Genomic DNA, 12276 nt, shown 5'->3' on the forward strand with positions numbered 1-12276 from the left:
AATTAGATGTATTGTTAAAACTTTGTTCATTGCTTTTGACCTATTGATGATTTTAAAATAATTTAAGTGATAGATATCAATCTAATTCACGTGTCTAAGAAATTTACCATTTCTGTGCTATGAGGGAGATACTTAGTCTCAAAATGAGTTTACCAAAAGGTAAACAAGTGAGTAATTTTGGCCATTTATACTGACAGTATAGGCTGAACTTAGACCATACCTCTGGTGTTCCCTCAAAATAACAAGTGCTTTACATTTGTAAGAGTAGATGTTGGATTCTGTGTTGGCCAAGACTCAGGTCTTCCTGGCAACAGACAAGTCTGTCAAATCCCAGACCAGCAGCATGGCCTTTGTTCTTGACATTTGTATCTGAACATGTTTCCATTTGCTTTTTTTTTTTTTAGGGTACTTTAGACTTAAAGCGATTGGGGATGCTGGGTGCCTCATGAAGAGCATTTGAGCTGCCAAAGTGCTTCTGAGCTGCTAAAGCATTTTAAAGCTCAGGACTAAAGCGATTTAGTGCTGGACTGAACTTTTCAACAGCTCAAAAAAATAGGTGGTAACAGGGATGATGGTATTTACCATATCATATTGTTCAGTGAGCCATTTAGGTGGTTTTTTTCTTTAAAAGAAAATAGATAGAGACTCTGTATTGAACACTCTGCAAAACAAACTGAAATGTTAAACTTCATGCTGCCCTTCTCACAGCCTTGCCTTTAGCCTTTGTCTGGCTCTTTTCTTTCTGGCAAAACATGGTCTACCTGAAGATGTCAGCGCTTATTGCAGGGGCATTGGACTAGATGGCCTTAAAGGTCCCTTCCATTCCAAACTGTTCTGTGATTCTGTGAAGGTGCAAAGAAACCATGAGAGGTTCAGATAGCATAATGGAAAAAAGAAACAGGAAGTTTTAACCTTCTTATTTTGGTAAATCAGGGAAAAAATAAAATTAGTAATGAGTTTTAATACTGACACATTTTTGTCTCAGATGACTGACACGTTGTACCACTTTTGCATTTTAGGAACTGCTAGAATGTGTCAGTCTCCTGTTCAAATCAAAGTTGTGAATGTGGTTTTTTTTCTGGAGAAATGTCTCTTTGTGGGGAAAAAGACACACAAGTAAAAGACACTTTCTTCGTCAGGCCTTCCTAGAACTTCTATGCTACCCCCTAAAATCACACTGGTGACTGAAATTATATGATGCAACTTTAAATTGTAGAATCGTGGAAAACCTGGTGGTAAAAGAGCCATCTGTTCTGGCCCAAATCCCTCCTGTGGGATCTCATATACCCTGCCTGTTCTGACAGACATCCATCCAAAAGCAAACAGCAGTAAGTGGTTAAAAACCAGCAGCACCAGTATCACTGTGGTGTTCTCTGTGTAGTCTGTTGTTCCCAAAATAAGTCTGGATGTTGTTTTGGATGTGAAGGATGATACAGTGGCTGTTGACAGGCAGTCTCACACTGCCTCCTTTCAGAGATTAGGCAGAAACTATGTAAGAACTTCCTTTAAAACTTCTATTTAAATATGAGGTTTTCTTTTAAATGTTGGCATTTTTCCCAGAATGTAGGGTACTGATTACAGCAGCATCCCCAGCAAAGTGATCCATATTTACTGATAATTATTATTCACCAGATGATCAAGATTCACAGACCACCATTTCAGACAATGAGCATCAGATAAAAAACTTATCCTTGCAAAGGTAGATGATATGGTCTTTTGGTTTCACATGGAAAAGATATAGTATTGAAAAACTCATGGAATAATAGGATTTTAAAGTTCTTTGGGATCTTCTTCCACTAAAGCTGTAGCTTACTGCTTCCACTGACCCAGTTTTTGAATCATCATAAGCCAAAAGGAAGGTTTGATTCCTTAGTGAGGTTTTCACCGGAGTTGCTTCATGAAATCATTCTGGTTTTTTCCTTCATGTGCCAATCAGTCCTATCTAACTTATCTTGAATTTCTTCTCAGATATATAAAAATAACTTTGGTATTTGTGATATAAAGCTGAGACATTATTTCCACCAGAATTCTAATCTTCCTGCAAGTTGAATGGCAAAATATCTGTATGGTTCAAACTTAGTTTAAAGGACATGTATGTGTGTGTGTTAACTTACTTCTTTATTTCCCTGAATTTCCTGTTAGTGAAGTATTGAAATGATGAGGTGGGATAAATAGCTTAATAACCTAATATAAAGATTTGTATGTAACTCTGTGTCAGGATGAAGTACTGAACCTGACTAATCCATGTTATTTCATTTGGAAAAAACATCTTTTTCAGCTACTTAGCTGGGGTTCTGACCTGCAGGTCAAATTTAGGGTAGTTTAGGTTCATACTATTTTCATGACAAGTCACATATTAGAAACCACACCAGCTGAGGAAGATCTGTGAGGGAACAGGGAAAGTACACTTCTGATACATTTATTAGCTGGGATTTGAGAGAAGCTCAAAATCTGGCATCAGGGTCCATATAAATTCATACACACCAGCTGTCCAGTGTTAGATTCATATATGGCTCTGCTCTGATCCTATTGCACAAATCCTGGCTGTACAGCACATTACAAGGATGAAGACAAGTTAATCTCTGCCTTTAGAGTCTTACCCTTAGCAAACCCTTTTTGGCAGCAGGCAGAACCACTCACCCAGGACTAATTCTGTCTCAATTTATTAGATGATAAGTGGCAAGACACGAACTTCATGAACCAGGAGCATTTGCAAATCTAATCGTGCATCAGTTTAAAAATGTCTATAGCAGTCTATGTGTTGATGTTATCAATTACATTGGCAAAATATGGTTTAGTCATATATAATATAGACTTGTTTTTTCAGTTAAATGCATTGAGATTTCATTTACAAATATGCTTTTGTTTAGATCAAACACATGGAATTAGCATTCTTTAAAGTCCATGTTTAGTGAACTACAGCAGTGTCTCCACAGACTGGAAGAAGCTGAGTATTGTTTAAAATGCTCAGGTAAATTTGTGTCAGCTGAATCAGTCAAACACACAATATGAACATGTATTTCTGCTTATGAGAGAAACCTGTGAATGAAGACATACATAATCTCATTTGCATTTCCATTGGCTTCCCTTTTAGAAAAAGCTGACCTGATTGCTTGAGAAATCAGGTACTGTTTTAAAAAATATATAAATATTATGGTATTATTAATAGTCTTAATGTTATTAGTTGTTGGATCAAGGGTTCTTGCTCTAAATCTATGCTGAGGGTAATAAAACTAGAGATTGTGATTGTTCCAGAATCCACAGTAAGCAAAATAAATAACTTTTGGAAAGGAGAAAAGCAATTACGCTAGCATTATGTCATACAGGAGGATGAAATATGTCTTCTTAATTGGAGTAAGGTGCCACTGGAGAGGCTGTGGGGCTAAATTCTAATCCTAGATATGTGGGCACAGACTGCTCAGAGACTGAGATTAGAGTGTAATCCTAAAACTGGATTGAGAACGATACATTCCCTAAAGAAAGGAAAATAACTCTATTTATACTGTGTGTGTCAGCCAGCAGAGTTTGTGTTGCATGCCTTCACACTGGCTGGGAGACACAGACCTGCCTGTTCTTGAGACAGCTGATTGGTAAAATTGTGAGCAGCCAGTCACTCTTTTTTAAACATGCTGTTCTCAGGCAGCAGTCAAGGCTTAGTGCTGGCAAACTCAATCCTTCAGGAACTAAGCTGGGTTCATAACAAAAGCTCATCTTGTTCCCCTTGGAATGGCTGTGGGCAAGGGGAAACTTATTCCTGTGTACCGCTGAGGCAGCACTCAGGCTGAGGCATGGGCTAAACCCAGAGGTGGAGATGCTTTGTGCTGAGCACAAACACACAGGGAGGTCCTGCAAAGCCTGTGAGGGGACAGAGACAGACAGTGGAGGAAAAGGGAGCTGAATCCCTGCTGTTTGATGTGGCACTGGAGGCAAAGAGGCCCAGGACAGTCCACAGCTGAAGTGGGAACTGCGCAGGGCGCTTCTCCCTCTCAGCTCAGCGCTGTGACCATGGGACTGGTCTCTGCACAGCAGAGGGCTGAGATTTATTTGTGGCAGCACCCAAAGGCTCCTCTGGGATCACTCTGAGGGCTTTAACAACTCCTGTTAAAAAACTAAGTACAAAAGCTGAGCGAGAGCTGATGAAAATAGTGGGAAAAGTGTGTGCATATACTCAGAACACTGTGCCCCCACCCTGGATCCTGGCAAACTGGCACAGGGAGATGTTTACAAGGGATGGGTCTTCCTATTACATCAGTTATATACACAGAGATAAAAGCATGATGTCATTTGTTTTCCTTGTGGATTTATTTCATAATTAAGGATGACACTTGAAACATTATCCTCTTTCTTAGACTCTTTCAGAAGCCTAGAGATTGCAAAATATGGCCAAAGCGGGGTCAGTTAAAAGGAGACTAAACTCTGGGGTTTTTACTTCTTGATAATTACTACTTTTAAAGCATTAAAAATAAATGTGTTGCTTTTTAATTTTATTTTTGACTACTGGAAATGGAAACTGTGGGACAGAAAGCTTTCTGATCATTGGAGGGCCAGGCTGGTATTTCTGAATGAAATGCAGTTGAACTTTAGTGGGATTTGTGTCTCACTTTTACATGAAATGTCAGTGCAAATGACAACTCTCTCAGTGCCAAAAGTACTTTCCACTACCTACTTTCCAAGTAGTGGAAAGAGGAATGAGTTTTAGTTTAATTTAGCAATTCTTTAACTTAACTGGCTAAGAGTTTGAATCTAGAAAATTTGTCCTGAATCATTGGTACCTGCCCTTTTCAGTTCAAATATTAAAAATTGCAGCAGTATCCCTCAAATTTTCCAAAATCCTACATTTGTTGAGTCTTCCCACTAAGATGATGTGGGTTTCCATCATTAATCATTTCAGGTCAGGTTTCTTTATTACAAAGCAAAATAAAGCACATACACATCTTAAAAAATATTTGTGGGTATGTTAGAATATATACATGTTACAGGTGTCAGCTACTAAATCCACTATTACTATCCAAATTCATGTATGAAGTCACAGGTTTTAATACAAACTTCTTCCCCCCGTGAAATTAGCGTGTAAAATTGCACACCTGACCACGTGAACAGGCTCATAAACAGCATCTCAAACAGACTGAACATCTTCAGCTCCAGTCTGAGGTATCAGACCATGAGAGAATTACTTGGGTTAGGATTGCCTCCCTCCCTTACTCTTTCCATATTCTGCTGCACTGTGGAGGTCTGGAAATTCACATGTTCTCTAACTAAGGAACTTGAATTTTTCACTCCATACACAATGCAATAGTGCCCAAGCCTTTCTCAGTCTACCTCTAATTCTGCCCACTTAGTCAGATAATAAAAAAATGTAAGGAACCCTTATTACTTTAAGATATTTTTTAAAAAATTGTCCCACTGTGTACGTTGGTGTTCCACAACGCTGCAGCACTGGAGTTTGTTATGATGTCTACACACGTATAGCCAAAATTTTCATTGGCTAAATCTAATGTAGTTACATCAGACTAAAGCAGCCAAATATATCTTGTGATGATGGCCTTGATTAATTCTGATTGCATGCTAATTTGGAAAATCCACTGCAGCAGGAAATAGCTATAGAATATTGAGATTTTTCTGTTTCACTATAAAAGATAAGTTAGCAAAAAGATTAAGATAAATATATTAACAACCACTTAGCTTTTAAGAATATTTTGTTGTGGACAGACAAAACAGGGAAACATTTGTACATATATAACAAGCAATGCAATCTGAATCCAAAGTCTTCTAGAAGAATACTGAGTATGCAAGGACAAGCCTTCCCAAAATAAAATCCTCTGTTTGCGAAACAGATCTTAAAATATTTCTAAAATGATCAAGTTATGTCATAAGAAATACGTATTTACCCCTGGATATGCAGAATTATTTACCCATAAGAGTACCTATAGCAGATTGCTGAGAAATCAGAATTGAGTTAATCTCATACTTTACTTCTTCTATACCACCCTGCCTATTCCTAACATTATTCTGTGCGCTCAAGTGCTGCTCTTAAATTAAGTCACTGCAAACAAGTTTGCTTTGATCTACTCCATTTCTGCTGTGAGACAAATCTTTCCTATTTAATCTGAAAAATCATGCACCTTTTGGTATTACTTAACAGGTGTTTCATCACCACTTACATAAAAATCCAGCACTTTTTATTTCATGTATACTTACGTCTATCGTGCAGATGTTAGTTTTGGTACAGTGAAGCCACCATGAACATCCAGCGTGTCCCCTCTCCATGAGCCTTCCTTCCAGGCTGCCTCACTAATGTGTTTGGCAGCTTTTAAAACACATCGAGATTAACATGTCAAAAACTGCCTTAACTAACGCTGACTTTACTCTAAATACAAACTGAACTTGTCTTGATTAGCTCTCATCCCTGCTCCTAAGCCCTCCCCACTCTGACATCACAAGCTCTTCTCCAATACCATCCCCTAACCAGGCTGTAAAAACATAATTACACGAAGAGCACTACACTGAGCTGATAAACCTATTTCACATTTAACCTGCTAAGCCGTTGTTAGCTTTTAAGATGCTTGCTGCATTCACTTAAAATCTTCCTGTTCCAACAAGAAATATTAGACAAGGTTTGGAATTGCTTGGCTCTCCCCTGTTGTGTTACCTATTTATACTGATTTTTAGAAAGGGTGCACTTCTGGCTTGGCAAGGAGTCATCCCAGAAGTGTGATACCCCAGAGCTGTGTACCTGATGGGATTGGGGGGAGCTGCAAGGTGGAAATCCTGTTAAGCATATTGTGAGGCTAACACAGGGATCAGTTGGTTATACTGCTCAAGCCGGCAATTTACTCTTTAATTCTCACTGGCCACGAGTTGGCTCTCAGAACCAATGCCTAGAAATGGCAAGTTTGGAAATGTCAGGGAGTGCTTAGTTTCTTCCAATATCTGTGTCAATTGGTGGGGTGTTTGTTAATTCTTAATCACCTGCTTAAAATTCATCAGGTGCTTGCTGCAACAACAAAATATTGCCCCTTGTTCTCTCCAAAACACTAACACAGTGCCTGAACCTGGGGCAAATGGGGCATTCCTATTGGAAATCACTCTCAGGGAAGTGTTATCATTAGCAAAGGGGTGTAATTCTGCTCTACCTCTGCACAACCTCACAGAAAACAAATTCTTTTTTAATAACACGAAATATGTTGATTTTAATGTGGGATTATTTAAATTTTTTAAGGGACTGTGACTCTAAATATTTTTGTTGCAAATCCCATTGTGACTATTTTGTTGCTGCCTGGACTTCCTTTATACAGAAGAAAATCACATCCAGAAATATTGTTTTAAAAATCCACTACTGCGTTTTACAAAAGAATTTTAGGTCTTCCTTTAAAAAAATTAAATTATTAGAGACCAGTTAAAATAAACTGAGAATAATTTTAATGGTTGTCCAAATGTTTGCATGTGCAGGCAGACAAGGAAGCAAAGGAGCATTCTAGGTTTAAAGACCATTTTCACCATGTCCTCAGTCTATTCAATTCGTAGCTGCCTGTGACTTGAAATGTAATGAGTAGATAGTCTTGAAGAAAGTTTTTGTTACTGGAATTTTTTCAAGATTTTCGAGGTGAGGCTGAGGCAAATGCTGTGTAAGATGTGAGGTTGGCCAAATAAATAAAAGTAAAAACTTGCATCAGCATCCATTTTTCATCAGATGTGAATCACATTTGAGGAAAACCACAAAAAGTTCATTGTCAGAAAAAATTACTTACTGAGGTAGAAACAAACTCAGCAGTATAATAAGGTTATATATATATTTTATTTTTTTTCCCTGTTTTACCTAGTGAGGGAATTTGGAGAGAGAAACACTGCTTCACAAGATCTCTGGCACGTAGCCCTTAGATTCTGGCACAGAAGTGGGATTGCTGTGTGCTGTAGTGGACTGTGACAAACACAGTTCATAAAGATGCTTCAGTGGTCCCTCTCCAGGGAAGAGCAAATTGTTCTTGCCTGGATGTTGCAGGCATCAGGCAGGGGAGCATTTCTGTATCACACAGTGGTCTGTGTGTCCCTCAGCATTCCTGTTCCTGCTGGGTGTCTTCACCTTGGGAAAAATGGCACAGCACCAAAGGAGGGACAGAGAGACAAGTAGGGAATTAGTTATAAACAGAAATTAATGAGTTTTGGGCAGTTTGGGTACTACTCTAAAGCTGAATTAAGAACAAGGAGGTTGAGGTTCCACAGAATGGAATGGGGAGTTTTGCTGAACTATCCAGCTCCATTGTACCAGATGGTACCGTATGGAGGTAACACTGATCCTATGACTTTGTTGATTTGTAATTAGGTTTCTAGTAATTAATATAGTTTGCAGGCCTTGCATGAACTCTGCAGATTGCCCATTCATGTAAATGATTAACTGAAAGGGGATTAATCCTGGCAGAAGTTCAACCAAAAAGAATTTTCCAGACTGAAAATCTTCTCTATCAGTCTACTATCTTGTAATAGAGACTGAAAATTAAGTTTGCAGTTGTGTAGCTCCATTTTAAAAGGAGTCACTTTATATCAGAGTGTTAAAAGTATCTGCACTGTATGTATAAATGTACATTTTGTGCAATATATCTTTAAGTCTTGCTTTTTGTGGAATTCAAGATGCATATCCAGTATGACTTAGTAGTTGGAAAAATCTACTTGTTGTCACTACTATTTAATAGAAGATAATGTAGATTCTGGCTTTGAAAAAAAAGAATATGGTTTAGAATGCTACAGTTTGTGTTTAGCTGCTCATGCTGGAATATGCAAAGGTTGGAATTCTTACAGCTATAAATCAGTGGCAACAGGGGCTGTCACACAGCTCTGCACACAACCAGCTCATCCAGCACTAGCCCTTGCAAGGCTATCACAGAATCCCAGAAGGATTTGGGTTCAAAGGGACTTTAAAGCTCCTCCAATTCCAACCCCCTGCCATGGGCAGGGACACCTTCCCCTCTCCCAGGTTGCTCCAAGCCCTTGGCAAGCCTTGTCCTGTCAGGTGTGCAGCCCCTCAAGCCAGGCAGGAATTCCCTGGGGTCCTTCCAGCCCACTGTGTGTGCAGTCTGTTCTGAAGGTTGTTGTCTGGCCCTAAAGCCAGTCCCTGTGGCTCTGTGGATCACCTGGCTATAAAGAAAGTCGACATCAAACTAGTGGGTGACACAGATGTTTGGCACAAGCAGCACAGCATCAGTGCCAGCTGAGGGATTCCCAGCTGTGTGGGTAAGGCTGAATTCCCCTGCCTCAGTTATGAGTCAGAGGATGAATGGAAGGGACAGAGCAGGAGAGAGAGGATGGAGAGAACTGTGGAGAGCATGATTTGATGCATGTGGCTGGGAAAGATGAGGGCAGCAAATATGATGCTGGACCAAGCCACTCTTCCCTTACCTTCCCCTGGCAGCAGCTCCTGGCATGTGGGCTCTGAGTCAGCACAGCCCAAGAGTGTGACACCTGGAACTGCCAAAGTCAGCTGTGGGGCAATGAACACTTTTCCAGCCCCACCAATTCCTTGCTCCGTGAAACCTCCCCCAACAAATCAGGCCAAGCAAGAGAATCCTGCAGAGGCAAAGCTGGGGAAGGGAACTGCCATGGAAGCAAACAAGGGTCACAGTGTTGTTAAGTGCTGCAGCACTCAGACTATCAAAAATCTCTAACAGATAAATATCCCAAATCATTGCATTCTATGTAAATATTGGGCCAAGTGCCTTCCTGACGTAACTGTGATTGTATGACAGCAAGGGTGGGTTTAGTCCAGTGTGTTTAAATTCTGTATTATTTTAACCAGATGCTTGGGGCTTTGTTTTCCTTTAGTGGATAATAAGGGCCATCCAAAACAGAGTTGCTGATTTGCTTGGGTTTCATTGAAAGAGACACTACTAAAGGGAGAGGAAATCCCCAAAATGATACTCAGTGATTAAGCACATAGAATATAGGATTTCAGTGTTTGCAAATCCTTTTTTTCAAATGAACTTGTGGCACTAATCCTCTAATGGCATTATTTCTTTGGAATATATGCCGGATTAAGGAGTCACAATGAGGCAAAGTACAAAAATCCACATTAATCTCTCCCTGATGGATGCTGTGTGGGATGCAACTTAAACTATTTTGTTCCAAAATTGGTTCTGTTCCTAACCTTGCCCCAGGTCTAGACAGAGGGAAGAGTAGATGTAAACAAGTGTGACACTGAGCACTTGGCAGATGGTCACAGGCCATTTAACTGGATAGAAAGGGGAAGGCGTCTATTATTTTTAAACTCCAAAAGCTAAGCCTGCCCTGTGCTGTCCCTGGCATGCTGCAGGAAGCAGACACAGGGCTCTGACAGGAGCAGGACACCTGTTCAGAAGTGTGACAGGGAGGAGATGGACAGAGCAGCAAACGGGGCATGGCTGGGCCTGGCTGTCGTGATGTATCACATGTTCACAGTGCAGCCTGGGCCTATTGCAAAGTGCTGCTCATGTTTGCGGCCTAGTGCTGCCACCTCACTCTTGTTTGCCTGCTTTTTAGGGGGGATAATCCTGTTATCACCTCTTCTTTCATAGCTGATGTAAAAAAAAATAGGGATTTGCTTTTTAGGAAGAGGAGACCAGGTCACTGTGTTTCCCTTCTGACCGAATTAAGGGGATGCTGTCAGAGTGCCCTGGGGTACTGTCACTGTCATTCAACAGCCTCAAGTGGTGAAAGAACTTCTGAATTGGCAGCACATCACCTGAAATACTGATGTCAGAGCATGTGAGTTAGCCCAGCCTAACCACTGTAATCAGTGCTTAACATGCTTAGATATTTCCCCAGTTTCATAGGACAGAGATTATAAAATATTCCCATTCTTTGTTCTCATTGAACTGCAATGGGCATTGGAAAGTCTTGGGCCAGGAGAGCCCAGGACATGTTCACAAGCACAGGTTGCTCGGTCTCTGCTTCATTCCCAGTCACTCTGCTGTTAAGCACAAGCAAAGAACTGTCAAATTCAGTTCTTCACCAACAGAAATGCTGGGATTTTCCATTGTCTGCATAGCTGAGATGCCTGGACCTGTGATATAGCACAAATTCCTGATGTGGATACAGCTCTGTAGTGAGATGCTGATTTCAGAAACGGAGACAGGACAGCCACTTCTTGTGTCAGAAAACCCTAAATTCAACTTGGGAGATCCTTTCTCTTTGGGAATAGAAGTGTGCCCTCCTTTTCTACAGAGAAAGATGATAGATCACAATGGTTTTGTGCATTTCTAGCTGCTGTAAATGTTTCCCAGCATGGTACCTCTCATAGGCAAGAGTATTTTCCTGAAGTTCACTTTTTCTTCTCATTTTTTCTTTTTCCCTGTTGACTCCTTGCAGCACCCTGTGCCTCATTCTACCCTGTCTGAATCCTTTGTCTAATTTCACCCTGAGTCAAGCTCTTCCTCAGGCTGGTGTCTGCTCAGCTGCTTGCAAAGGAATTGTTGGTTTTGTTTACCAGCTTTATCATTCCCCACCAAAATCACTCCAGTCTGCATATGTCTTTAGTGTATACAGACTGTATACAGACAGTGGATGGTCCCTTGTGTTTAAGGAAGTAGAAATTATATTGCACCAGGTGCAGACCAAGGTGAGCAGGAAATGATAAGGGAAATGGAGAGTTTGCCACAGGAGGGGAGAAGGGTTTGGCTGGTTTAGCCTGCAAAAGGCAAGACCTCATAGACTGAAAAAGATTATCAAGGCTAAAGAGATTCAGCATAAATGGCCATGCATAGGGTTAAGACAGAAATTGTGATGTTCACCATTGAGGAAATCAGACTTTAGGACAGACAGACAAAAAAAAGGTGTACTGGAGTTTGAAGTATATATAAGGTGTGTCCAATGATTGCATTGTAATGTTGTATCATGGTATTGCCCAGAAGATGATTGTGACTTCTCTTGTGTCTCCTAAAATGATCAGGAGTGTCAGTCCTCCCTTTTTCTTACTGAGCTGTGCCTCCAGCACTATTGCTGAGCAGTATGGACAAAAGGAGTGGAAAAACAAAGAGCTTTTCTTCAGGTACTCTTGTAATCTGATCTCTCCGGTGACTCAGCCTCTCCTAACAACAGCTGTCTCGAGGGCATGCAGTGGTTTGTGAGCAGTAGGGAAGATTTTGCTGCCACTTCCTGATTTCTGCCGTGAGAGCGATCTAAGCAGGGACATGATCGCAGCATTTAAATGAACTTCTCAGCCCCAGGACCGGCAAACTTTGGGATACAGTACAGAGGAATGGAGGCATCAGGAAAGAGCAACAAACCACTTGTGCAGACTTGCTGCTGTCA

Source organism: Fringilla coelebs (assembly GCF_963513975.1).
Source record: "Fringilla coelebs genome assembly, chromosome: 10".
In the NCBI taxonomy this organism is placed as follows: Eukaryota; Metazoa; Chordata; class Aves; order Passeriformes; family Fringillidae; genus Fringilla; species Fringilla coelebs.